Source organism: Calonectris borealis, chromosome 1 (genome assembly GCF_964195595.1).
Source record: "Calonectris borealis chromosome 1, bCalBor7.hap1.2, whole genome shotgun sequence".
Lineage (NCBI taxonomy): Eukaryota > Metazoa > Chordata > Aves > Procellariiformes > Procellariidae > Calonectris > Calonectris borealis.
In genome coordinates, this window is record NC_134312.1 from 205624246 (window position 1) to 205649560 (window position 25315).

The following is a 25315-nucleotide window of genomic DNA, read 5'->3' on the forward strand; positions in this document are numbered from 1 at the left end:
CCTACTGGGCAGAGGAAAAAAAATCATGTCTGGATCTCTCATATTCTGGGTGACTGAATTTAATCCCTGAAGTCTTGGGTAAAAGAAAATCACCATTAATTACCAAGCCCGAGAAAATCCAGCTTTTAGTTCCCTCTGCATTGCCTACAAGTATCTAGAAGAGAATGCTTCACTTTGAACTAAAGATACACTTAATGATGAGTTCTGCTTTTTTCCCCTAAATACATTTTTTTTAATCTGAATGAACAAAGGAAAGGAAATATATTTATTTCAAAAGGAAATATATTTATTTTGATATTTCCGCCTGACAGGTAAATTAGTAAAAAAAAAATCAGTCATGTGGTCTGATGTTTCCTGCCTTATCTGAAATGAGGAAAAAAGAAACCATAACCGTGATTTTTGGGGAAAGACATTCAACAAAGGTTTCTTTTAAAAGAGCGGCAAAGCAGACCGACAATATTTATTTCGCCTTGGAGAGCTGAAGTCTGTTGCTAGTGAGTGCTGTTCCAGCTTACCCGTGCAGCTCAGTCCATAAAGCACACGATACTGGCCAGGGGTAGGTGCTGGTTTGGTGGTCTTCAACATGCTCCATTCCGGCACATCCCTGGAGCAGACTCAGTATTCTGTAGATGGAGTTTTCTACCAGATCATTTTATGCTTTGAAGCTGTTTGAAAAACGGTGAGCTTAGGCAGAAACTGGTACACAGCCTGAAAATTACCTTTCAAAGGTGAATTAAACCACATATGTTCATTTTTGGTGAAGACCTGCGGGATTTGTTGGGTTTGGTTGTTAGGCACTTTTGTATTCACTGCGTATGCTCACTAATTTAACCGTCAACTTCCTTTGGTCAGCTACATTACCTGAATGGTTTCCTATGCTAATACTTCATGATCAATTTTGCTTGACTCACTGCAGTGTTTCTGTAGGTTTATTTATACTCATTCTTGAGAAAAGGGTATATTTGTGGATCACTTTTACTTAGTCATCGAGCGAATGAAAGTCACCTCCCTGTGGGATCTAATTTTATAAAACTGGAAGCTTTCTATGTAAATATAAGTAATTTGTTAAATTTGCATGAGGAAGGTGGAGTGGCGATTAAGAAATATGTGGGATATATATGGCATACTTTTCACTGTAAATGTTAATAACAAGCATGTTCTTTATCAAACACCCTCCCAGCAGCATTTCCCACCACAGAAGCTGAAGGTTGTAATAACTGGCTACTTGAAGAATTCCTGCCAACTGTCAGTATCCCCAAATAAAGATGACTTGGCATGGTGGGTCTACCTCAACATGCTGTGTTTAGACTTTCCAGCTCTGCAAACATGAGGAAGAGAAAATTTTGGCAGTTAAACTATATTCATCAAATTCTTTATAACTTGGCTTTATACCTCAAACTGTGATGCAGTGCAAGGGCTTCAATCTTAAAGTGCATAAAATGAGTCTTACGTACATGTTTGTGCACATACTTGTGAGTGTAGACACTCGCACACAGCGCCTACTCAACAGCAGGCTTAAAGGATTTACGTTGATAAGCAGTATTTAAATGTAAGTTTTGATAATTAAATGTGGACAAAAAGCTTAGTGATAATTAAATTACATGCAGTTTTCTCTGGAATGGTTTAACATTTTTATCTTGCAGTAGAATGGTTATTATTTGTTTAGCAGTGACAACTTAAGTATATAATCAAGTATACTATTTTTAGTGAAATAGAAGTTATGGAATATAATGTGAAGATGACTAAAGTCTGGATTTATTTTCTATATCCACTTCTATACAACTACACTTTTTCATACCATTAGTACAATTGACAGCACATCTCTATTGTCCCCCCCAACTTAACATGTTTAAATAAATGTTTGTCAATATTAAAAAAAAAAACCCAAAAACAAGCTTTGTCACTAAGAATGAAATGTGAGATTGAGTACAAGAACCCCAAGTAAGTGGAGCAGAAGAGGAACTGCATATCAAGAATTGTCGTTTTAGGTGTGTTCTCAAAGCTCTGTGGGAAGGGTGGATAGCTTGTTTTCTGCAAGAGTTGAATGTAATTTCCTTTTTTAAAAAAGAAGTTACTAATTTGAACAAAATGGCAGTGTTGTGAATTTGCTGGGTAAAAGCTTTGTTGTGGATGGATCACTTTCTTTTAATGTGGAATAGTAGTGATGAAATAAAAATGACAAATAATAATAATAGTAATCGTGAATCACCAAGAAATAGCTGTGATGCCCGCCTCTTCCCTCAAACATTCCTTCAGTAGCGCCCTTAGTCATACCTCTGTTAATGTTTTCCCTTATACATCATTAATTAAACCCAAAACCAACCTTGCCCTCTGCCAGCTCAGAAGAACGTGACTGGAGTTCTTTTTTGCCCTTAGAAATTGATTAAATACTGGTTTTGATGCCAGTATTTACCTTAGTGAAGAGATTAAAGAACTGAGGGTTTTTTAAAATTATTTAGTATCTGTGAGGCCTTCCCATGCTGGTAGAAAGAAGAATCATGAACCGAAAGATCACGGTTGATGCAAATTGGATTTAAAATACCCCAGAAAACAGATCACAAGGTCCGTATGATGCAGCGCTAGCAATTTTACAGAATATTCAGACTGGAGAATTTCCATGAAACTTTGCTGCTTTGTTACCAAATCTTGAATGAAACAGTGCATCTCTTACAAATGGCACCTCATATTCTTTTGAGTTAAGTCCCGGTCTATTGAAGGTAGTGGGAGTTTTGCTGGATAGCCCAGGTGTTTAGCAGGTTTGTATTACAAATTGACCTCAGTTGTGAATGACCTGCAGCAGCAGTAGCAGCCCCTCCTGACCATGGGCACAAGTAGCTGTTCCAAGAGACTTACTCTTGGCTCAGCTGTGGTACGCTAATAGTTGTGCACATGGCAGGTTGCAATCCTTGAGCTGCACAGGGGACCTCATATATTTCTAATCAGGTGCTGGTTAATTGCTGCTAATAAGGGCAAACTATTATGGAGCCCGCTGAATTGTTACTTTGAAAAGAGAGGACCTTGATTTCACCGTGACACGTAGGGACCCACCACGTGCAAGCAGGCAGCGTCTAACTCGGAGCTGGACAGCAACTAGCCTGAGACTGAGGAGGTGTTGAAAAGACCTGGCAGCCACAGGCATCCTGGTTCCTCCTGAAATGTTATTTTTACGCATCCTGATCAGCCTAACTAGCAAATAGGTATGTGCCCAGCAGACTGACACGGTGGATTACAGTGCTGGTCTGTTGCCTCCCATCTTCTTCTGTCAGCACTGTTAGTTCAAAGGGACATTTGGTTGTGCTGATTTTCCTCCTGACCCAGTCTGGGTTTCTCCTGTCGTGCATGTTGACTGAATTTAGGAATGATGACTGATTGCTTTCAAAAGGGAAGATTCCCTCATCTTTGAGGAGTGATTTACGTTTTCTTTCTCTTCTGTAAGGTTTTTGCCTTACAGATTTTTTTTAGATTGGACATTAGGAGAAATTTTTTTACTGAAAGAGTGGTCGGGCCTTGGAACAGGCTGCCCAGGGAAGTGGTGGAGTCACCATCCCTAGAGGTATTTAAAAGACATGTAGATGAGGCCCTTAGGGACATGGTTTAGTGGGCATGGTGTGTTGGGTTGACGGTTGGACTCGATGATCTTAGAGGTCTTTTCCAACCTGTATGATTCTATGATTCTATGATTCTATGCCTGTGGTGTACCTGTTTCAGCTGTTCTAGACATGATATTTCTCCCCTTTTTTAGAACAGGTAGCCAGGTCAGACTGCTAAACTTTGTTAGTCCTGCTCTGTGAACACGCCTTAGGCCTGCCAAGGGGTAATAATCCAATACTTGTCACTTTTTGTAAGGCTCTTGAAGTGCATTGCAAACAGACACGTTGCACACAGTCCAGCTGTCAGCCTTCCAGCCGCTGGGCGCTTGGCAGCAGAGAGAGCGGTTCTTACAACAGCAGTGTTTTAAATCATGAATTGCATCAGTTAAACACCTCTACAGCACCTGGCACATCGCAGGAGAACGTAACAGCGGTACCACCAGCGTGAATCCAGGAAATACTTTTAACTGAGGTGCAGCTTGTGGGAGGATGCGTTGGAAACTGGCATCACAAAGCTTGGAAGGCGTGTGCCATTGAGACTCGTGCCACAAACGTCACGATTACCATTTCTCTGCTAATCATGGTGTGGGCAAGTGCCCTCCCTTTCCCATGTGCCCACGCACATGCCGAGTCACGCATAGCAGAAGCATGCTCATGAGTGGGGGCTTGTGGTGGGGTTGGTGTCTGATACGTCTGGTCACTTAGGAGTGGGTTCCTGCATCTGTCCCACATGAAACATCTGAGCGCGACAGAGCTGTGTGTTGACTTGCAAACCCCACCACGCAGGGAGCTTAGTGCCGTGAAAGATCCAGAGATTAGTTAAAATAGTGGATTGTAGTTTTTTTTTTTTCCTAAGCATTTGCAGTATGTGCCAATGTTTACGGTCACATTCTGTGAATTTCTAACCATGTTTAGTAATTTATGTGGTATCAGAACCATTGTATGTTTGGTTTTTTTTTGGGGGGGGTAATCCTTCCAGAAAACACAGTCAGCGTCTTTGAGAATTGTTCCTCACCAACTGTTTTTCATGATCGAAGACTATAAATTTTTCCCTTCTGTTTTGCAATGCAATAATTGATTTTCTATATTAGTTCAGTTCCACTCTGCTAATCTTTGTTTTTATGCATTATTTCCTTAAGCTAATCTAAAATTACTTTCAATTTTCAAGTGTTTTTTTAAATTTATTAATGAAATATCGCATGTACTAGAAATTTCTAGTTTGTTATCTGCACTTGCTAAGTTTGTTGGATTATACATGAGTTGAAGATACATTTTTTTTTTCCTTGCTGGATTTATTAATTCATAGTTAACTCCAGTAAACCTACTATGACCCAAATATATTAAGTAGAGAAAGATTTTGAAATGGTAATGTAAAGGTTATGGAAGTTTTATTTTGGGCACATGTGGGAGAGGAGTCTTTTTAGAAGTTAATATAAACGTATATAGTACTAGTGGCACTTACTCAAAGGGAAGTCCCATGCTCTGAGAACTTTTGAGCTTCTCTGAGCTCTGAAACGAAGGACGAACCCATATGCTCATGGATCTGCCTGCACCATCTCCACTGCTTGGCTTTTGCTTTCTTTTGTCCTGGTAGGAGCACATGGACTAGGATGGTTGCTCAGAGGGTTCAGGCTCTGTATAGGATTAACATGCTCCACTGTACCAGGGAGGTGAACTTAAATTAACTCCGGTCCGGTGGGATGCGTGAGGATATTTGCAGTAGAACTACTAAAATGTCCATAGAGACATTTAAGTCCTGTTCTCACTAAATTATCTGACAAATTAGATGCAAAGAGCAGGCTGCTAGATGGCAGCAATGACTCTTCCTCTCTGTAGCTCTTCTTTTCCTCTCCCTTTAAGGACAAGCTTCCTGTTAATTTCTCAAGGCAGTTTTTGAAGACTGCTGCTTTCATAGCTTTCTCAAGTGAGTCTTGGAATCATACTTCTCCCCTTACAGTGTACTATTTCGTTTTCACCTCTCTTTGTAAGTGTAGAAATCTGAACTGGAAAATGCAACGATCGTTAACAAAAATTGGATCGAAATGTGGTAGTGCTAACAATAGTTAGTTAATACAACTTTGGTTTCAGGTCGCGGGGATGGGATGGAATTTTCCAAGGGTACTAGATATTTTGTATGGCCTCACATTAGCATTCTCACTTCAGTATCTTAAAAACTAAAACCATAACATCACTGGAAAGTTTGGGCTGCAGTCCGTGTTACTGTTCTGAGTCCCATGGAGTCAGTGAGGGTGAGAGCCTGTAACAGCCTCTTGCTGGCCAGGAAAGGCTAAGGAGTTACACAACGTGACAAATACTGTGGAGGAAGAATAGATGTGTCTTGAACTGACATCTAAGCAACAAAGAAAACAAGCAAAAATTAGAGTGGGAAAGGAATGTAAGTTTCTGAAGATATGGTTTATTGTACTTAAAACATTTTGTAGAGCACTGTTAACAAAAAACTCAGCAATAGCAGTATCTCCAGAAGGTCTGCAGAATGAACCACTGCCTACGATACGAAGCGGTAGGAGTTAATGTTGTCCACTTTTCTTCAGAAAAGAATTTTAGAGGATTAAGTCAGAAAGCTATTTAATCATTTAGCAACATCTGATGTGAGCACATTGGTAGGTAAACAGCAACTGATGTGATAGTGAAATTTCAGCACTGCTTTGTATGGTAAAATAATAATGATCTTACCTAACAAGTTGATATATAAAATATACACAGGGATTTCTTACCCCATAGCCACTTCCAGCCTAAAATCAGCAACAGCGTTTAATACATAACAGGAAGGGTAACTTAAAAAAGAACCTAGTCAGGGATTCACAGAGACAGCAAGGCTAATGCCTCTAGTCTTACAAAGCTCTGCCTGAGGATCTTTAATGACCTGAGGTTTCTACGTCATTGATTTTTACATCAAATCTGACAAACAGCAGAAATTTCCTAGTTATCAGTGAGAGCACTGATAACACCTTAAAGGGAAGGAATATCCTGTGTGGATTAGGCAGCTTCAGTTCGTGCAGGATTTGTGACACGTCTCCGTGAATCAGTGAGGAAGGTGCTGGTACAGGGGTAGCAGCGCTGCTGGGTATCTGTGTGCCTTTTCTGACCTCTGGCTGTGACAAGACTGACTTACTCCCAGCGTGCAAATCTTGATATCTCCAGAGGGCCAGAAAAGGCATGGAGGTACATAGCGAGGAGGAGGGGAAATAGGGGGACTGACGGGGCGGGGATATGGTACAGTTCCTTTTCATTGAAACTCGAGTAGGAGATGGGAGGGATGGTGCACGTCCAGGTATCACCCCAAAGACAGCATGCATGCATGCATGAGGAAGGTGCAGGAACTTGGGAGGACTCCTAGTGTTGGTGATATATGAACATCATCTGATTGCTTCATGTTCTTGAGTTCATGAGTTCCTGATTTCATGAGTCTTAAACTTCTAGATCAGGTCCTAGGTATTGCATATTGTGGATCAAGCATAGTAGGATTGACAGAAACTCTACATCCATCCATGGTTTGTTTTCAAATCCTATCTCCTTTAATAAAAATGTCAGGAACTTTACCATCTACTTTTGCTTTTGAATTAGTTGTGGGATCTGAGGTTGGAAGGTGGAAATCCTGCTGGTACCTGCTTTCATCTCTGTGGTGGTCTTCAGGCTTCTCCCTTAGTTGAAGACTGCTGCTGGGGAGGCAGGAATGGCAACAGATGTAGGAGAGGCTGCGGGGTTTGTCTGAAATGAGGCGTCCAGCCTGACCTCGCGCTCTGGGCTCCTTCTGTAGTGCGTGAAGGAGACAGGCCCCTTCAGGGGCTGGTTCATCAGATCTCTTTCAGAACTGGGCGAATCATGCTGGTGACTAAAATATTGTGGCAGGATTGTTGATGAATAGCAAATCTACATTCCACAAAATGCAGATACGCTGCCGCTAGCTTCAGTGGGATTTGTGTTCATATGCTTGTGAAGAATATTATCCTCAGTCTTCAATATCCCCGAGTGTTTATTTTGTCCTGTGTTTCACTGTTTATGTTGTAGTGTATATCAATAATTGATAATTTAAATATGGAAGAAAAGGTGATGTATTTCAGGAACAAGCTATAGAAATGAGAAATATGTGATATACAGTGAAAAACAGCATGTAATTTTTTGACTAAGGCTAAATTCTGACAGGTATATATATGGATGGATTTTCTGACCTTTGGCTACTGAACTATGCAAAATTTAGACCGACTTAATTTTTTTGAGAGAAAATTTTGAAAGAATTAGGAGGGATATTTTGCATGTTAATCATCTGCACTGCATTAGTGAACAGGCAGGAAGAAGAACATGATATATAGACCCTAATAGCTTTATCTTTTAATAAAAGGAATTTTGTTTCAAAATCTTAAATTAAAATTTGAGCCAAGCAATTAGAGCATAATCCTTCATTTTCATTAAAAAGCCTCACTTACAATTTGCAAAAGTATTAAATCTGATTATTTTTAAAATAAATTGTAATGATAGATTCCATAAGCATCACAAAAGATTTTGCAGAATTGTCGGCATGGATAAAGTAGTATTGTTAGTGGTGATGTAACTTTGTCTCAAAATAGAATTTCTTACAATTAAGGCTGTTTACTAACATTCTGTAATGTCAGATCGTGTTCTCTCCTCTTGAATTACACGCATGGCTTGCCTACATAACCTTTAATTAATTTAATGCTTCTGCAGTCTGCATGCAGGCTAGTACAAACTGAAGTTGAGAATGTACCTCAGTTGTAAACTGAGGTTTTGCTCTGCAATTATTTAAAATTGTAAAACATTAATTGCATAAAATTTGCATAAAGTTTACATAGAAAACAGGAACATTTTCTGTTCAAGAATGGAATGGTCTTCATTATCAGTATCTTGATGACCTGAGTGTTCACCCATTTGTTCCTCCATTCACAAATTATTTACATGTATACAGGTTTTTGTTTCAAGTGGCTAACAACTGTCCTGGAGTTTAAGGAAGGATCCTGCCCACTACTAATCATAGGGTAGCATGCTGTTTTCTTCTCAAGGCTGAAAGACACTGAAGATAAAAGTCTCTTTTAGAGACAGGACAGTTTTGGAGAATCAGAATTGCATGAGAGATGCAGCAGCAAAATGTCTTCTGAGTGAGAGGTAATTTCTGAATATTTATTACTTTATCTGGAATAGTTTTTTTAAATATATTAATATTATATTGAGAGAGGGGTAAATATATCAATATTATATTGGGAGAGGAGGAGTGTTGTCCCAAATATGAATTACCAGCCAGACAGCCCCTGGACAGTGGCACAGTACGGATGGCTGCTTTTTGTTTTAAGAAATATGGAACAAGATTTGGAGCACTGAATGCTGCCTGAAAATTCAAGCGCATCCTTCTTTGCAAGCTCACAGCTGGATTCAGCAGCAGGCTGCTGCTGCTCCTTGGCTCGTAAGGGGCCTGAGGATGGCTGAGTTGGGATCCTGCCTTGGTATCTGCTGGGGTTGTACTGCCCTACTATGTGATGATAGGAAACAGTAAAGATTGTTGCAGCTTTATCAGCTTAATGTCCCACCTGTTTGTACTAGATAAGCATATTTTCCTGTGATGCTCCTTGGGCATGTTCACACTTGGCTATACTGCAGTGTTTGTCCTGAACATAGGCAACGGGTCATTAATAGAATGTGTTCAGTGATACCCACTGCAGTATTTGCAATAATGGGATGATACAGTTCAGCAGTATAACTGACCAGACTTTGCCCTTAAGAATCATTTGAGACCTTCAGTTGTGAGGTGTGGGGTTTTAAACTTCTGAACTATTAGCATCAATGCAGCAAGCTGCTATTTCATCACTTACTATCCTATGGGAAACTGAAAATTAGAGATCCCATTGAAGTTCTGAATAAGGTAGCGCGATCCCATTTGGCACAACCTGGGAATCTCTTTATAGTCTTGTCTGAAGAGTAGGATCACCTTACCTCTTGCTCTGCTTAGTAACCCCTGAGCTCAAGACTGGGACACAAGGAGGAAGAGAACAAGAAAGTATCTATTGCTATGTATACCTGAAAGTATCAATTCTGAGAACATAAGAGGTAGTAAATACCAAATTATGACTGCTAAATACCTTACAAAAAAAAGGCAAGGTGCTAAAAATGATGTAACTGGAAGGAATACTTCAAAGGACTGTAGAAAGTTAGGGATGTACAAAATAAGAATGACTTTTTTGCCACCTGTCTCCAATCATCAATCAACATCTTCCTAAAAATTCAGGGTCAATTCCAGAAAATAGCAAAGCCAGCTGAAGCTGCTGTATGTTCTCATGCCCTGGAGCTGGATGTCGCAGAGTGAGGGAGAGGGACCATGAAACTATTTTCATGACACTTTTCTTATGCAGCACCTAGAGAAACGATATGTTGACTAGACTAGCTTTATGTCCCAGAGATCATTTCTGCATGAGAGCATGACTCTCCGTTCCTCACTCTTCTACACTTGCTGTTGCTCCAGAGAGTATGTAGTATAACACAAGAGGATTATGGGGGAAAAAAAAACTTTGAAGTAAACAAAAATTCTAAGTAAAACTCTGCAAGTGCATGGTTTTTTCCTTTTTGTTTTCTCTTTTCCTCCTCTCTTGTTCTGAGATATCACCTTGTAGACTTGGCAAAACAACAATTTCTTTTTTCCGGTAGAGAATATATATGAACACTGTGTTGTGATTTTCACAAGTCCTATGGAAAAGTGAAAGCTGAGTAAGTTTGGAATTTCTTTTCACATGAAACATTACTGGTTTTGTACCTGTTTTCATGGTTTAAAAAATTACAATTTAATTTTTTTTTGCCAAATAAGTCTTGACAACACTTCTCAGAAATGTTCACCATTTACTTTTTGATCCAAAGTGTTTCAATATGTCTGAAATAAGAATGTTTAACTTTGGCTTGTTGAAGCCACCCTAAATCATACGTGAGTCCATTCAATATTAACTGCTTTTGTTTCCCCGCCCCCGGCCGACTGTCTCTGCTGAACTCTTTTTCCCGTAATGCATGCGTGACGTGACTGCCTTGGCAGGCAGCAGCATTCAGAGTGTATCTGCATGTTTGTGTTTGGTCGATGGTGTTCCCTCGGGAGACCAGCCCAGGCAAGGTGATTGAAACTACAATTCTGTCTCCCTTCATTAGGAAAATGTAGTTAATTGTTCTGTGGAGCTGATGCAACCATACGAATGCTTTCTTCTCCTCCAGAATATTAAGGTTTGGATCGAAGTAACACAACATCCCCTTCTCCCCTTCATTCTAATGTAGTTGGTTAAAATCTGGTAAATGAAGTTAGACAGTTAGACAAGCAAGAAAAACTCCTGTTGAAAGTTTTTGCTATTCAGAACCCGTATTTGCCAGTGGATAAATGAAAAGGCAACTTTGATTCACATTTCTCCTGGTTTAGTTTGTTTCTCCAGCATAAGAGTTTCCTTCCATCCCAAAGAACTGATGCCGTATGGGTCTTAACTCTGCTAGTGTACATGCGATTTCACAGTAGAAAATACCTTACATTGTTATTCTCTGGATGTTGGTGTTAAGTGATAAAGGATGTTGTTTTTATGTAACTAAAGGTTTTAATTAAATGATAGTTCTTCTCTAGGGTATGTTGCAAACCCAGTATAATTTGATAGTAAGTAGAACTAAGAAAGAACTGGTTTTGGTTGGTATTTACCATTGCACTGCAATGTCAGTGCTCCAAAATCTTCATTTATGTGTCAGTTTGAATAAATACCCCTTAGGAAGATTTCTCATTTCTTATTTCACCATAGTGAATTATTTAGCGGTAAGGTACGTTTGTGGGGTGTCAAAGACCGAGTTGCAAGACCTGTTTCAACTCAGGCAGAGCAGAAATCTCAATCCACAGTTGCCACCTCCCAGAAAAATGTCAGCAAGTTGGAACTGTTCTGTCTGTTCCTTGGGTTTCTTCTTGAAGATAAAGGTCTCAAGGTTTTCTCAGTGTATTTTTAAACTTTATTTTTCCACTGTGAAAGTGAACCTCTCGATTTCCATTTAGCTCTAATAACAGTCTTTGTCAAGTGGTTGTAAAAGCCTCCCTATGTTATTCTGTTATTATCACCTAACTGGACAGCTACAACAACCAATGATATTGTCAAATATACTGTCTCAGGGATTTCTTCTATTCTGTGGGATCAAAGGCAACACAGTGCTCGGTGGATGCCAGGGCTTTTGACTCTCTTTTGAGTGGTGTGGGGGGTAGGGGGCAGAAGGTTCTTTAAATTTTACAAATGGCACAGGAAGATATTCTGCAATTATGAAGTAACAGTAACTATTAAAAGACTCATGTCTTTGATCTATCAAATCAGGTCTCTCTTTTACATTGTGACGTGTATTGGAATTGTTATTACATCTCGGGTCTGAGAAAGGCAAATGATCTTTTCCTGCTGGACTTGCGTGTGTGACTTGCCGCCAATTCTCTTTTCACTAGAAGTGTCCCTGAGGTCAGGATAGCAAGTGCTTTATTTGTGCATAGCAGGGAACAATAAACATTGTCATTGTTTCTTTATTCTTACAAAGTAATTACTTTTTAATAACAGTAATTACAGTTATTAGAAGTAAACCAAAGTAATTACTTTTTTACATTGTTTTCCCTTTTATGTAAGCACACATTGAAATGCTAAGCACTTCTGCAGTGACTCTTCTTTATCCTGGAGTTATATTACACTGATTTTTAGTGGAATTCTCTTTTCTTTTTTTTTTGTACAGAATGCATATTTCTTCAACCTACTTTGCAGCAGATAGTAGGTAACATCTACAGAAATAACGCTGCTCCCTCCTTGTTTTCATGGAATTCAGTTTCATGCTTTTTACTTGTTTTTAATTTTCTTCTGGGTAACACCACTCAGCTGTTCTTTTTGTTGAATACCGCTTTGTTTTTTAAGCACTTTAAGGTAAATTTTATCATATTGCCTTGCTTCTTCCATTTAATTAGCAATACACATTGTATTGTTGTCAAATGTGTAAATATCACATTTACATAATGAAAATGACTTCTTCCTAACATAGATGCAGGAAGAGTATAGATAGGCACATTTCATTATTTTCCCATGAGCAGAGGAGGAAAAAAAAAAGTGTCTCCTGTACTGGAACTAGAATTATTGTGGAAATCTTTATTTTATCCAAGGAGGAAAAATTGGGTTAGATTTATTGTTTTCTCTGAGCTTGTTAAAAAATAGTGTTGCTAGTTAGTGTCAGCATTTCATCATTGATTGAGTTACAAATGAGTTACAAAAGCTTTTCTGGGAAATTTTCATTTTGTAGAAATACTTGGTTAGACCAACATGTGATGGACACATTTCGTTGTGTTACGGAGTATAATGAATGAAGAAATGGATAAACATATTAAGGTCCTTAATCAGTTAAATGTGACTGCTAGAATAATCATACCTGCCACCTTTTTGGAATTTTATTTGATATATTATCACATATCTGTTTTATGGGAAACACAATTATCTCTAGGTTAATTGCTGTCGTTAGTACAGTAATATCCTCTTCTGCTTTTTTGCGAAGTGCGGACAACTTATTGCCTGTTCTGCCTCAGGTGCTGAGCGGAACATGTACATCCTGCTTCTGCAGAAAGGAGTTCTCTATCACCAAACCCTAGTCACTCGTCTAATTCCAACAGGATCTCCTATTGCTATTTCCTGTCCAGACATTTAAAAGACCTTTAGTGCTTTTTCCCTTACACTAAGCAGTCCTGAGGTTGTCAGTTGTCATTTTCCTAGTCAGTTGTTTACATGGCTTTCATTTCATTATGGCTTTTATCCACAATTACATCCACTCATAACTTACCATATTAGTCTAGCTCTCCTTCAATCACGTGAGACATTTGTATTCAGCATGGAGGATCCATAATGTTAAAGTCCATATTTTTCTCCTGTCCTTATTTTATTGGCAATTTTTTTGAGGTTGGAGCCCTCACCCATGACAGGTCAAGATCAGTGAGAGATATACAAAGGAGGATATCTGGAAAGAGACTACATTTTTAAAAAAGAATAGGACCTGAATAGTATTTCAGTATGAAGAACTCTGAAATTAGGGGCTATACTTAGAAATTATGCTATTTGATGACATCTTAGGATTGTTATATTTCGTATCTGCAGTTCTCCAAAAAAATCACACACACAATTATCATCAATGGTAGTGATGAGTGGGTTAGATTGATTTCAGCTACATTTAATGTTAATAGTCAGATTTTCAAGAAATAGATAGAGACTGAATAGATCTCCTGAGGGTAAAAGAATTATTCAAATTTTGGTTACAGTCCAGAAGCTGACAAATATGATTAAAGCATAATTTATTCCTACGGTGGAGTGTTAGTTCAGTGCTGACTGGAGGGCATGCTGATCTGCCGTATCCCTGTTACAGGCTCGCTGGTTTGTGTTGTACACTATAGGTTTTACGGGTGAACCATGCAGGTGTATTTCCCCTCATTCAGTCAATCTTTTTTTTTATTTTCTCTTTTATCTTTACTTGCATTGCATGTGAAAATATTGGGGTGATTTTAGTTGCCACATTGTTTCCTGTCTAGAATTCATACTTTGCAACTTGACGGGTTTTTACTGTCAACTCGGTGCTATAGAGGATAAGAATTTCTCTACTGAGGATCTTAATTTTTGTGCGTGTTTTTCTTAAAAGATGCTCAGTAGTCTTGGTTTAGTACAAGCAATAAAAAATGTGAATAGCTAAAATTAACAAAGGTTTACAAAAATAAAGTCAAAGTATCTTATTTAGACTTCTTACCTTTGGCAGCATTTATTTGACCAAGTAGCACAGGAGGCAGCTAGCTGAAATGCTGTCTCATTAAGGCATTTTACATTACTTCTATCATTCTTTTTCTAATCCTCTCCAGCTCTTCTGTTGGAGATGATTTTTGTGTTTCTCTGACCTTTTTGCTGATACTGTCCATACCCTATTGCCTGGACATACAGCTCTCTACAATAAACGGTGCTAAAGGTAATGGTGAAAATTGTGTCTGACTCATGCCAGAAGTAATTCATACCACTAGAACAGGGAAAAAGAAGAAAAGGCGACCTTGTGAGTTTGGTCTGAATTCTGTGCCAGTGTTTCACCCTGTGCTTGAATCTCCCCATGCATTTCTTGGATTGCTGTACTACAATTGGATTTAGATACATTCAACGATTGGGGTGAGCACATTAAAGTGTACTCTGTGATACATGTTTGGTTTCCCTCCTTTTGTAAATGTATATATAATATAGGCATCCACTCGTACACGTTCCCTTTTTCCCCCTTTTTGAAAATAGGTGGCATTATGTGGAATTAAAGGAAATTACCCCTTGTCATTAAATAATCAAGGCAGTGAGAGCTCAGCAGAGCTCTTGGTAACACCGGCACAGACTTGCGTTATCCTGTCAGCATAGCATCACGTTCCTCCTCATCCTCTGAAGAGTTCTGTGAGTAGATGGTGGCTGGACCTTACATGGGTATGAATTGTGCGAAGGCAGTCAGGAGTTTCTTCTCCCTCCCCATCACATGGCACCCCCAAGGGGAATTGCAGCTTCTGAGCTAAGGAAATGTATGGCACTACTGCCAGGATATCCTTTGGTAGGGTTATCGAAAGACGCAGAGAAGGACAGGGAGAAGACAGGATCATGTCTCTGTCCCACAGGTACATAAAAGGGGTGGCCAGGGTAGCCAGCCTTGTGGGATGCAGAGCAAGGGTTATTTTGCACCTTGTACATACAGAACTGTTTTATCTGGGTTAGTTTTTGAAATGTGATGTTAACCACCACGTGCCAATGCATACCTTTTAAATGCCAATTGACATCGTTTAAAGGCTTGGACAGTTTGAGCATGAGTTTAGGGGGAGTTGGCATGTCCTAGCATCACACCTTTTAAGTACAAGCCTACAGAAAGTCTCAAGCAGAAAGTCTTCTCAGTGCCCGAGCACCCCCTTGTTATTGCAATAATATGGCTAAGTGCCATGCTCTAGCATTTGGCAAGTGATTGCAAACATAAGCAAAGTAGTTGAGTCAGAGTACGGCATTTTGAAACAGGGCCCTACAGAGCTAAAGACACAAATATTTACTGCTTGAGCTTAAATCTGTTGTCTGGAAAGAAGAGAAGACTCTTGGGTTTTTATGTTGGGAAGGGAAAAGCTAGAGTCCTAGCAAGCATTGTCGCAGATGGGTCTTGTTTGCAAGCCTGGAATCAGTTTTACTTCCTCTGTTTCAGCGTATACTGACTAATACTTTCATACTTTGTTGCAGTTGCCAAACACAAAGATGTTATCTGTACAACTCCCCAGCTTATTATGGCTAGGAAAAGACAGTGCTCTGTAGAGCTCACCTACTGCTGGTAGGTCATGACATTAATAAGGAGGGCAGTTAAATACTGTTTAAATATTGGAAAATAAACATATGTTGAAGAGGTTGAGAATTGAAGCATAAGAGATGCAACTTGAGAACTTTTTTAAGAGAAACGTACTAAACGTGGGACTGCAGTACCGAAGATGCAATCCAGCAGAATGCCATAAAATCCAGTGTGACAAAAGCAACGGTAGCTTTATAATGCAAAAGTTAAAATGGAGGGTGCCACAGTTGTCCATCTGGTTTGCCTGGTTTCTTCGTTCTGCTTAATCACAGATGCCAGCCAGAGATATTTTTGTGTCTGGGGAGGCAAAAACCCAGGCCTGGGAAGGGGGCAGGCAGTGTTACAGAAGCTGCTGCCTCTTCTGAGGCTGGTTGTGAGTATGGGGGCTCCATTCAAACAAAATAGTTGTTAATTCCTGACTAGGAAAGCATGAAAGGATTATTGTTAGTAGTTTAAAAATGTGGGAGGACTATAAGGCACTATGACAACTATTAGTTTGTTTTGACAAATGTGATTATATGTGCTTAAATCGCAGCTTTGCTTTTGAATTCCTCTGTACACAAAAGGTGTAGGGAGCCGTGGAAGTAATGAAAATGTAAATTATCTAAGCCTATCCATGAAGTTGAACACACATTTAAGACTCCTCCAATTCAGAAAGCACATGAGCTTGTGATTCAATCTTAATGGTGTTAATGGAACTAAAGTGTATTCTTCAGTGAAAACCACAGAGCTTCTTTTATGAACTTAGACTTTAGCTACACAAGAGGAAATGGAAAGAACCCATTCTGATATTTTACTACTCTTATGCTCCTACAAAAATATTATTTTGTAGTTTCATGTGTGGTATTTTCCTTGTACAGAACTTAAAGAGAAAGATCATTTTAAATATATTAGAATCATAGAATACCAGGTTGGAAGGGACCTCAAGGATCATCAAGGTCCAACCTTTCATGGCAAAAGCATGGTCTAGGCACTATGGCCCAGCACCCTGTCCAGCCGAATCTTAAAAGTGTCCAATGTTGGGGAATCCACCACTTCCCTGGGGAGATTATTCCAATGGCTGATTGTTCTCATTGTGACCAATTTTCCTCCTGTGTCCAATTGGAATCTCCCCAGGAGTAACTTGTACCCATTAACCCTCGTCTTTTCCATGTGACTCCTTGTAAAAAGGGAGTCTCCATCTTCTTTGTAGCCACCCTTTGAATACTGGAACATGGTGATAAGGTCTCCCCTAAGCCTTCTTTTCTCAAGGCTGAACAAACCCCATTCTCTCAGCCTTTCCTCGTATGACAGGCTTCCCAGTCCTTTGATCATCTCTGTGCCCCTTCTCTGGACCCCCTCCAGCCCGTCCACATCTTTTTTGCATAACGGGGACCAAAACTGAACACAGTATTCCAGACGTGGCCTGAGAAGTGCTGAGTAGAGTGGGATAATGACTTCTTTATCTCTGCTGGTGACACCCTTGTTAATGGAACCCAGCGTCCTGTTGGCTTTCTTTGCCGCAGCAGCACATTGTTCACTCGTATTGAGCTTGTTGTCCACCAGGACCCGCAGGTCCCTTTCCATAGAGCTGCTCCCCAGACGGGTAGGTCCCAGCCTGTGCTGCACTCCTGGATTATGTTTTCCCAGGTGCAAGACCTTACGCTTGTCCTTGCTGAACTTCATAAGGTTCTTGTTAGCCCACTCTTCCAGCCTATCCAGGTCTTCCTGCAGAGTGGCTCTCCCTTCCAAAGTGTCCATTAAATGTTTTAGTTTTCCTAGTGTGTATTTTACATCACATTCCTGAACATGATTCTGGCATTCTGTGCTTTTAAATCATTTACTTACGCTGATATTTATTTTTCTTTTATGGTTTCTTACATTGGGAAGCAATAAATTAAGTTTTCTGTAGTATTTATTTGAATATTAGTCAGTCATTTAATCGAGTTGATAATAATGAGTTAGAAATTTCCAGACATCAAAATTTAAGTTCCAGTATTTAGTATTAGTGAACAGTATTCATATGATATGTTAGAAGGATGGGTAGGCAAAGAGGTATTATACATATATTGAACTAACTTGTTTCTGTGTGTGGATTTTATAAAGCACGTTATAATGCTTTAAAGCACTTGTCAGTTTTGCAAATTTAAAAGGAGATAAAAACACTTATGAGGTAATTTGCATAAATAGAGATTGAAAGATGATTTGGCGTAGATGAGTGATAGGACTTTATCTGCTAAGAGGTTCTATCGACTGTAAGATACTAGATTGAAAATTAATTTAACAAGATGCTTTGTTTTTGCTACCTGAGACGATTTCAACATGTCAGCACTGAGTAGTGGTGTTAACTGACAGCAGGGTCAATGGAGAGAATCACATGTTTCAAGCCTAGTTGAAAAACAAGTATTTGAAAATGAGGACTACTGACTACAGAAAAAATCAACCACTCATTTAATTTAGAAGAGCAAGTGAGAGTACTTAAGCACTAAAAAACAAACCTAAATATATCTGAGGAAGTATTTAAAGACATAGAACGTATCTTGGCTGTAGTCAAGTTGTTGAAATATCTACTGCCAGAACTTCAGCTATTCTTACAGAAGACAGACAGTGAAGATGGGAACACCAGTGCTGTAGTTTTATAGCCCTCCTGAAGTAGTCTTGAAATTTGTGTTTTATGTTATAGAGAAGTAAGTTTCAGCTTAATTTAGCCATCTGGCATCTCTTCAGTTTGTTTATTGCAGGTGAATGGGATTTGAGTAGGTATTGCTGTACTTACGCAAGACTTTATTTTCTAGTTATAAAACATGTGATATGTTTTTTGCACTCCTCCAGGTATTTACCGGTTGCCTTCTTGTTGTGTAGGCTGAAAGTCTGTGTGGATTCCTGATTACCTGGATGACTTTCATTCTTACTGATTAAACTGCCTTTTGTGTGTGTGTTGTGGGGGGTGCTGTGTTTTGATTTGAGAACCTTAACAATTTGCATTTTTAGCAATTAAGTATGACTGGATGATTTGTAAGTTGCAAAACTACAAAAAAATAACTTTACTGTGTTCCACTTTCTTTAATGACAGTTCAGACATCTTTATGGTTATCTTGACAGTTCCTGTCAATTTACAAAAACAATTTCTTAGTATAGTGGTACAGGCAATGTCATAAATGCAATTAAGTGAGATGCAGATAAATATTATGGTGATAATGGGGCGTTTATGCATGTCAACGTAACTGGGAAAAGATCAGTGGTTTGATAACAGCTTACACCATCTGGAGATCACCCTTATTTATGGCATTGATTGGGGGAAGGGAGTTTTGGTTTGTTTGAACAAATTTTATATGGATGAACAACATTGAGAAACATTTCATTTGAGGACCAAATTATTATGAACTTTAAAAAGCCATTTTTTCATACATGCAAAGCCCCCCCAATAGTACATTTGTTTTAAAATTATGAGCATTAGTCTTTCTGATTATGGATGTTTATTTTGTAAATCACTTTTAGAACAAGGAACTTATTATATGGGCAATTATAACTACTGTGAAAATAAATGCCTGTGATTATTTGTATCTGACACTGGATTTATGAGATTTCTGGTTTTGAGAGTTACAAATGAATTTGCTAAAGTGAGCTTCAAGGTTTCATAAAGTTGCCTGTGTGTGATCATGGCAGTATTTTTTTATGTGCATTCTGTCGAAATTTATACTGAATCTGAAAATTATAAGTACTAGTCTATTAGAGATTCAGTACTCACTTAGCTATATTTTTTCGGTTACAAGTGTAATAACTTCAAGGAAAGTTAATGGTGACCTTCAAGTGTGAACAACACTGAAACATTCTGTTTTGAAGTTATGCCTCAAGATGTATAGTGCACTTACAAGCTGTGAGCTTACATTAAGGATTTCTATACTGTGAGTTGATCTAATTTTGATTTTGCGGGTTTCTGAACCAGATAGAGGTCATTATTTGTTTTTCTACAATAGGTGAAGTTTTTCAACTTGGGGCAAATGGATACTCTTGACATCCTTATCCTAGGGTGAGTTTCGTGAGGCAGATATTATCTATGCTTTCTTTATTTTAAAATGTACATTTCAGTATGACCAAAATTCTTGTTTAGGGCCTGAAGGCATCATCTCACTCGACACAATAATTAGAAATGGAATAATTAATTATATGCTGTGTGAATGTATCTTTCCACATTTGGCATTTGTTCAAAGTTTACAATATTTACTGCACATTGCATAGAAACTGGGGCAACTTTCAATTAAAATAGGTCCTACTTCTCATTCACAAAGTTGATTCTGATCCTTTTACTTATGTTGGCAAGACCCAGACCCAACATATGCCCAGTATAATACTGGGCAAAAGGTTGGTTTGTTCCCCAGTTAAGATGTATTTCTAAATGAGCTTCTTGGAGTTTTACAGTATTTCTAAATTAGCTTCTTGGAAAGCATGAGAAATACAATTGACATTACAGGGACTTTGGGTTTGGAAGAGGCTTCTGAGGTCAGTGGCTTGATTGGTCAGTGCCTGGGAAAAGCTTGAGAGTGGAGTCAAGGCGTGAATGTCACGCTCAGTGCGTGAAACTTGACAGATCTGGAACAGTTGTCGGATAACTTGACTATGAACAAAGGTGAAAGAGAGTGAAGTGTATATGGCAATGTTAATTATATCATTTGGTGAACTACTCAAAGATGCTGAAGTGCTACATTGAGGAGTCCCAAAAAATTTCTTAGAAGAGTGACATATATTCAGACTGAAAATATCAGAGTTGTAGTGTTTTAAGTGGTAATACAGTAATAATTAGCAGAGCTAAATTGTTGTAAAACCAATCGTGGGTGTCTTCAAAGAGCAGTTCTCTGATTTGAACTTTCATCATCACTGGACATCACTTTTGTCATCACTTTCCTTAAAAAAAAAAAGCTTGCAGTGTGTTGTACATAATATACTTGATCATTGATATGATTGATTAGACCACTAGAGTTACCCTAAGGTCCCTTCATAATCAGTAGAGAGAAATAATCATTTTTAGTGCACAGTTTACATCAACCTGAATGTAAAACTCTAAGATGTCTAAAATAGTGCAAAATAGGTGAGCTGTACCCCAGGGGTCTCTGGTTCTGTCAGTTACAGTGGGGGCGTGTGGTCTAGCTCATGTGCCCCTTTCCACATTGTACTTATTATGTATATGTTATTTAGATAACTGTATAGAAATGCAGGGTACAGCATATCTTAATGGTGGTGTAACACTCAAATGTATACATTAGTTGTGTTTAAATTAATCTTTCAGGCAAATTAAATGGAATATCTGAACTTCCATGAATTTATTCCCACTTCACAATAAAAAGGCTCTGTAACGCATTTTCATATGGGTATTGAAATGTCAAAGGGTCATGTAGAACAGCCAACTAGGGAGCCCATTAAAATTAGAAGCTCTTTCATCTTGAAACAAGCTTGAACATCTTAAGTATGTTCAAGTAGACCAAGACCTATGAGAGGCTCAGCTCTGCCATTGTGTCAGTTAAAATGAGACATATTGAGCAATGTCTGTTTCAAAAGAAACCCTTCATAACCTTTTTTAATCTATATCTTTGCATTTTGGTTATGAATCTTTGCTGACGAATTTAGTCTTTTCTCTTCTTTAGTAGTATTAATTGTGATGGGACCCCTTTATCCCTTTTTTTTTTTTTTTTTCAAATTGAAGGTCAGTGAAGACTGATGCCAGCAGTATATGAATTCCTTTGGGATTCTTAGACTCATCCACTGTAGCTCTCCCTTGTGGTGGAGTGGACCAAGACTTGTCTTGGTTCTTTGCTTTGTGTTAATGAGTTTTTGGAATAATCTCCGACTACTCTTCAGGCGCCTTTATGCTGAATGCTTGAATTTCATTTTTTTCCCCATGCTTTCTGCTTCTATATTCTCTTTCTGTGTTTGTATTCTTTCACAGCAAGCTGTCACTTCTGTTTCCAGTACTTTCTTCTCATGTATCCAGAAAGGCCCGTGGTTTGATCAAGATCATCTATTAACTTTTTTATCTTCCATGATAGAAAACTGTGTATTTGTCCCCATAATATTGGCTTTATTTTTGATCATCTCCTACTTCTTGTTAACTCCTTTTCCTTTTAGAGATTTTTCCAAGACCTTATTTACTGTTTCTTGAAATATATCCTGCCGTAATCCACTATTTTTGTTTTGCCATTATACTTCCTTCTTGTATTATAACCGTTTCCTTTTCCATTTATTGACAAAGTTCTCATTTTCCTGATTCAGGCAATTTTATCTGAAATACATAAAATTAATTTCCTGTTGCTCTTCAACTGCTTTGTAAACAAAAAACTGCATAGATGATTGAAATGAATTTATGAAATATGATCAATAAAAAATAAGCTACATTTCATTCAGATAGAAGCTCAGAAGAAGAATTATAAGAGTGTCTCTTAAAATGAAATTTTATATTGGTAGACTTGATTCAAAACATGTTATAAAAGGAATAGGGAAAATATTACAATCATTTTTTCCAAGGCTAACAGAACCTTTCAGTTTCTGAAGGCAGTCTTTCCTTTGCCATTTCAGTTTTTAATAGATCTATCAGATAGGGGTGATATTTCATGACTGGTGAATGGTAGCTGTACTAACCCTGTTTTAAGAACAGTACACGAAGTTTTAGAAGAAAAATTGAAGGAAAGAATAATTAGACAAAATGAAATAAAATGCATTGTAGGCTAGTACAAAGACTAATTGTATATGAACAGGAAGGACAATAGAGTTTATTAACCAGAACTCAATAAAGCATTTGATATAATGTCATATAGGAAATTATTTAAGTTGGAAAAGATTGTTGTAATTGAAGAAATTGGTTTAGTAGAAGGCAATAGAGTATTGAGTTCTGGTTTCCAAATGTTTAACTTTTACAATTTTTCTTGATGTAACTCCTTTCCTAGTCCAAGGGAATAGTTATTCCTTTCCTCTTCGAAGCATTACCTATCTGAAAACTTTTTTGTATAGTGGAAGTCTTCCCAGATTGAGAATAAACAATCCAGTTCCTTCAATCTTTTCTCAAGACCTCTTTTCATGACTTCTGATAATTCATTACCACACATTTACCTGTGATGATTGGGTCCCTATTCAATCATTTGCAAAAGAAGTTGCCTCTCAGAAACAGTTCCTGTTTCTTATGTTTCTGTGCTTCCAAAATATACTTATTTATTCATTTTCTATGTGGAAGGGGAGGATACCTTTATAACGGTAAATGAAACTTCTGGAAATGTTCCTGGGTACTGGAATGCAGTTGTCTGTACTATTAAGTTGTTCATAGAGTCACCAAATCATAGAACAATGTGGGCTGAAAGGGACCTGTGTAGGTCATTTAGACCAAACCCCTGCTCAGAGAAAGTCCAACTATATCATGTTGCTCATGGAATTGTTCAGCTGAGTTTGAACAGTTTCAGTCTTCGGAAGTGGAGATTCCATAAATTCTTCGACTAGTCTGTGCCACAGGGAAGAATTCTTTCTTTATATCAAATCTGAATTTCCTGTGTTGCAACTTCTGCATCTTGTCCTTTCACCGTGCACTTCTGAGATGAATCTGGCTCAGTTATCTTTATATCCTTCCAGTAGGTCTTTGTAGAAAGCAGCAAGATTCTCCACCTCAGCTTTCTCTTCTTCAAGCTGACCAAGCACAGTTTCCTCAATCTCTGCTTTCATTTCTTGTGATCCAGCACCCTTGAGCACTCGCTGGACTCGCCCCAGCATGTCCATGTCTTTTTTTTGTCCTGGTGAGTCCAGAAGTGGACACAGCACTCCAGATGTGCCCAACAGAGTCTCACCAGTGCCCAATAAAGGGGAAGGATCACTTCCCTTGACATGCTGGTAGCACTCCTGCTGATACAGCGTTGTACATGGTTGATTGCCTTTGCCACAAGGGCACATTGCTGAATCCTCTTCACCTTGAGGACCTTCCTGGAAAGCTGTTTTCTATACATTTGTCCTCCAGCTTGTTGTATTGGGTTAATCCATCCCAGATGTAAGACTTTACAGTTGCCTTTGTTGAAGTTTATGGTGTTCCATTTGGCCCATTTCTCTAGTCTACCTTCTGAATAGCAGCCCTACCCTCCAATGTATCAAACACTCCCACCATCTTGTTAAAAGTGCACTCTGTCTCATCATCCATGTCATACATTAAACACTGTTGGCACTAGTATCATTCCTGGAGGGATGCCAGTGGTAACCAGCTGCAGTTGGGCTTCGCAGTGACCCTTTGAGCCCAAACACCCTGTCAATTTTCTGCTCACGTTATCATGTCCCTCTCCAAACCATATCCTGCCAATTTGTCTATCCTACTGTGGGATCATGTTGAAGGCCTTGCTAAAATCAAGGTAAGTGGCAGCCATTGCTCTCCCTCAGTGCAGTGATCCCATCATCTTGTCACAGAAGGCAATCAAATTGGTCAGGTATGATGTGCCCTTTAGTAAATCGATAACAGTCACCTTGTTATCCTTCACGTACTGGAAATGTCTTCCGGGAGAACTTGCCGCATAGCCTTCCTGAGGAGCTGAGGTTGGGCTGATTCGCCTACAGCTCTGCATATCCTGCCTCTGGAGAAGCCGTGCTTTGAAAATGGATGTGACATTTGCCTTCTTCTAGTCATCAAGAATCAGGAACCTTTCCCAATTGCCAAAACCTTTCAAAGATAGCAGAGGTCAGCCTTGCAATGGTAGTGGCAAGCTCCCTCAGCAACTTTGGATGTGTCTGATGTGGTCCATTGGACTTATGTATATCCAATTGAACCAACTTAATCTTCTTGTAATGTAGATAATGCTTCTTTCCCCCAGACTCTGATAGTTGGCTCAGGGATCTGAGGGGCTTGCTGGTAAAGACCGAGGCAAAGAAAACACCGAGTACCTCAGACTTATGCCACTAGATTCACTGCCCCATTGAGTAATGGACCCATGTTCTCTTTAGTCTTCCTTTTTCACCATTGTATTTGTAAAAGCCTTTCTAGTTGCTTTTCACATCCTTTGCTAATTTTAACTTTACCTGAACTTTAGTTTAGCTAACGCCATCGCTGTGTGGTTGGGCAAAATCTTTGTATTGCATTCAGATAGCTTGCTCCTTCTTCCACTATCCCTATGCTTCCTTTTTCCTGTAGTCAGTCAGGACTTTGTTGTTCATCCATGCTGGCCTTCTACCATGCTTGTTTGGCTTTTGGTACATCACAAAGGACTGTTTTCATACTTTTGAGGAGGGTGTCCTGAAGATCAACAAGTTCTCCTTGACTTATTTGCCCTCTTACAGGATGCTGCCAAGCAGGTCTCTGAACAAGCTCATGTTTGGTCTCCTGAAGTCCAAGGCTCTAATTCTGCTGTTTATCTTGCTACCTTCTTTCAGGG

At 38.9% G+C, this 25315-nt stretch overlaps 1 protein-coding gene across 1 annotated transcript in view; it reads left to right on the top strand.

The window, feature by feature from the left end:
* Positions 1-25315, top strand: part of TRPC6 (transient receptor potential cation channel subfamily C member 6) — a 107487-nt gene that overhangs the window by 5075 nt on the left and 77097 nt on the right. The window lies entirely within an intron of this gene.